Source organism: Grammomys surdaster, unplaced genomic scaffold, assembly GCF_004785775.1.
Source record: "Grammomys surdaster isolate TR1022 unplaced genomic scaffold, NIH_TR_1.0 323, whole genome shotgun sequence".
NCBI lineage: Eukaryota > Metazoa > Chordata > Mammalia > Rodentia > Muridae > Grammomys > Grammomys surdaster.
Window position 1 is genome coordinate 396,831 of NW_021604742.1, and position 4,061 is coordinate 400,891.

Below are 4,061 nucleotides of genomic sequence, written 5' to 3' on the forward strand. Positions count from 1 at the left end.
TCAATATTTTATCTTCTGTCCTTTCACCTACAATAAAATGTTTTCCCTTTTATGACCTTTGTTTAGTTGTTTTACAGCTTTAAGGGCATTTTTCTAAGTAGTAAATACATTCTTTCTATCTCAGAAACAATTATAGACACACATGATGACTGGCAGAGTTCTAATTGCAGTTTTGATATAAGAGAGGACATAAATAGAAGTCTAATTATAAAGGACTTAATAAATATTAGTATAATTTTGGTAGTTCATATAAAATCATCATTAGCAATTAAGAAATCATCTCTTTTTCTCTATAGCATCAGTGTAAAAGAGAACACTTTTATAGATCAGGAGAAAATCTGCCCAATAATGTGGGCTAATTTCCATAAATTACAAAATCTATAAGGACAGAAAAGGTATATCAGCTACAGGAATCAATTACTGAGATTTGTTCCTTGAGCGGTGCATCCAAAGACACATTCTTCGTAGTTCCATGGTGAAACATCTCTGGAAGATCACCTGCTAGCCTTCAAACTTGCCAAGATGGGTGCTGAAAAGATTCTAGTTGCCTGAAGTCAAGGTTAGAATAGGATAATGTTGTTTCTGAGATGAGGCATTTATCCACAGTTGCTTTCCTTTTATAAATTCATTATTGGATATGGGACTAGTATAAGGTGATCTTTTGCATACTATCCCATTGCAATGAAAAATAACATTGGGAATTAAATTATTTTACTTGCCCAGGTGTGAAATTCATACATAATTAAAATAAACATCTTTGATATCCACATTTACAAAACATTTCTTTAGCTACCTTAGGAAGGGAATGTTTTTTTCCTGTCAGGCTGCACTTCGTCTACTAGCAGTAAGATTTTCATTTAATCTGTATTTAAGTAGGCTCTTAATCTTTAGTCTTTCCCTGTGGATTTAAGCAGAAAAACATTGATGACATTCCACCATCTGTATGGTAGTATCCACAAATGGTGATGCCTATATTTCTTTTCCAATTTGATGCTACACCATTACACAGAGACATGTGCTCTGCGATATTCATAGCAGTTTTATTTGTAGTAGCCAGAAGTTGGAAACAATTCAGATGTCCCCTAAAGGAAGAATGGCTGCAGAAAATGTGGATCATTTACACAATGGTATACTATTTAGCTACTAATAGTGAAGAAATCATGAGTTTTTCAGGCAAATAGATGGAACTATAAAATATCCTGTGGGAGAAAACAAAGATTCAAAACATCATAAGTGGCATGTACACAGTCATAATTTCTGACCATGAAGTGTTCCTGTCTAAAAGAACTATAATGACAAAAATCAAGAAGAGGCTGAGAGAATGGTGTTCCAGTGACTGGTCCTACTGGAGATTCACTTCATGGGGAGGTACCATGGTCTGACATTATTACTGATGCTATGACATGCTTAAATATATGAGTCTAGCATGGCTATCTTCTAAGAGGCCCAACTAGCTTCTGACTGAGACAGATGCAGATATTTGTATCTGTTCATATGACAGAAGTTGGGGACCCCTATGGTTGAATTAGGGGAAGGATGGAAGAAGCAGAAGAGGAGAGCAACCTAATAGGAAGACCAGAAGTCTCATGAAACCCTGACCTCTGGGAGCTTCTAGAGACTGAGCAATCAACCTGGAAGCATACATGAGCTGGACTGTAGCTACCAACACATATATAGCTTAGGAAGGCCTGGTCTGGCCTGAATGGGAGAAGATTCACCTAATCCTCAAGAGACTTGAGGATCAGAAAGGAGGGAGGCCTAGTGGTAAGGGAGCATCCTCTCTGAGACTCAAGGTAGGAGAAAAGAGAGGAGGAACAGTTGGATGGGGCACCAAGGGGGGGGAAATAGCTGGATTAAAAATAAATTTAAAAAGATAAAGCATTCCATATGTGAGTACAATATATCGATTCCTCTTAATCTTATCATAGGGCACACATGTTTGCCCTGCACCTTCCCCAACACAAATAAATAAACAAATAAATAAATAAATGAATAAAATGAAAAAATAGAAAAAAACAGAAAATAAATGTCAATACTAGTGAAGATAAAAAGAAAAGCAACCCTTACATATTGTTAGTAGGAAAGTGAAATTGTTAAGCCACAATAAAATACTGAAGTTTTATCCCATTTACATAATAAACAATTAGTAAGACTGTAATTGACAGTTAACTCATTCACTATATACCTGCATTTTATAATAAAAACTTCACTGATCCAAGCTTCAACCCCAGAGCTAATGATATAGTTGAAACACATGCGAATTAGGCCTCCCTCAGCACATGAATAGCAACCCATACTGACTCTAGCAGTGGGTTTCAGTCCTAAGTACCCCAAACTTCACATTCAGAAATCAGCACTCAGCACAGACTTGTCACTATGAAGTTGTGGCTGAACTGGGTTTTTCTTGTAACTCTTTTACACGGTAATTTATGGGGAACAAGAGTTATTCTCTTTCTCTCTCTCTCTCTCTCTCTCTCTCTCTCTCTCTCTCTCTCTTTCCCTCTCTGCGTGTGTGTGTGTGTGTGTGTGTAACAGGGACACTAGATGTATGTGATAGGATTCTCAGCCATTGCAGGTATCCAGTGTGAGGTGAAGATGTTGGAATCTGGAGGAGTCTTGGTACAGCCTGGGGGTTCTCTGAGACTCTCCTATGAAGCTTCTGGATTCACCTTCACTGATTTCTACATGGATTGGAACCCGTCAGGCTCCAGGAAAGGGACTGGAGTGGATTGCTGCAAGTAGAAACAAGGCTAATGGTTACACAACAGAGTACAGTGCATCTGTGAAGGGTCGGTTCACCATCTCCGGAGATAATTCCCAACACATCCTCTATCTTCAGATGGACACCCTGAGAGCTGAGGACACTGCCATTTATTACTGTGCAAGAGACGCACACAGTGAGGGGACTTCAGTGTGAGCCCAGACACAAACCTCCTTGCAAGTGTGCTCAGGACCAACAGGGGGCACACATGACCAGCAAAAAAAAAAAAAAAAAAAAAAGACTATGTTGTCCCTTCATGTACTACTTTTTATCTGGAAAGTTCTCTGGAGCTTATATTGCTTTATCTATCACAGAACGCTTTGCAGCAGAAAGTGACACTGAATAAAATGTCTGAGCTGTGAGAAACTAGAACCTTAGTACAAATTTCTCTTTGGACGTGGGAAATTTTGGAGACACAGTGTGAAGTGGTAAAAACACAGAGATATTTTGTTTTCCACTATTTTTTTTCTTTAGAGATCTATCTCTGCAACTTTTTGTGTAACAATTTAAAGTGCTGAGCTTTTACCATATATTGTAATTACAAGAGTCCTTTGAGAAATACATCACAGTCTTATTGCAAACCAAATATTTGTTTTTTTTAAAAAAAGATTATTTCATTAAAGTCCTTCTTAGACTTAAAGTTTATTTGTATGAAATAAAGATATTACATTAAATATCATGTAAGATGGGATTCATTTGTATAATGTGAGTTATTGTTGAAATCAAATTTTCTAAATTTTGATAAAAATCCATTTTGTACTTTACACATTACAATATAATAATTTTAAAGCTCAATTTTATTATGTACTTTCTTACAGAAATATTGACAAAATATAATTCCCTGGCTCATTTTTATGTAATTCATTAACAATATTTATTTAAAAGAATTCTTGGTTCTTTATTAGTATTATATCATAACTGTCCTTACTTTAATAACTTAACCCAAATAATATTTCTCCAAACTGATTTTTATGAAGTTAAATTTATTTTCCTCATCAAAATTGTGTGAAGAGCGACCACTTTTTGTCAGGACCATCCCCAGCATTTTTTCAGATTTCCTAAGGGGTCATTCTCACTGAGGTGAGTTAATATGTCAAACAGGTTTTAATTTAAATTAGTATGATATCAAAGGATATTAAACATTTGTTTCCCTTGATTTCTTTAGAAAGCTATGCTTTACTTGTGTCCTCTAAAATTTCTGACACTTACACTTTTCCTGTCTCTTCTTCTGCAGAGTTCCCAGATAGAAGTGACTGCTCCAAGGTGTCTAAATTTCTGCACATTTTATGATCATGGCTCT

At 36.1% G+C, this 4,061-nt stretch overlaps 1 pseudogene; it reads left to right on the plus strand.

Moving 5' to 3' along the window:
- The first annotated feature begins 2,376 nt into the window (after positions 1 to 2,376).
- LOC114629942 lies at positions 2,377 to 2,917 on the plus strand (annotated as a pseudogene).
- The last annotated feature ends 1,144 nt before the right edge of the window (positions 2,918 to 4,061 follow it).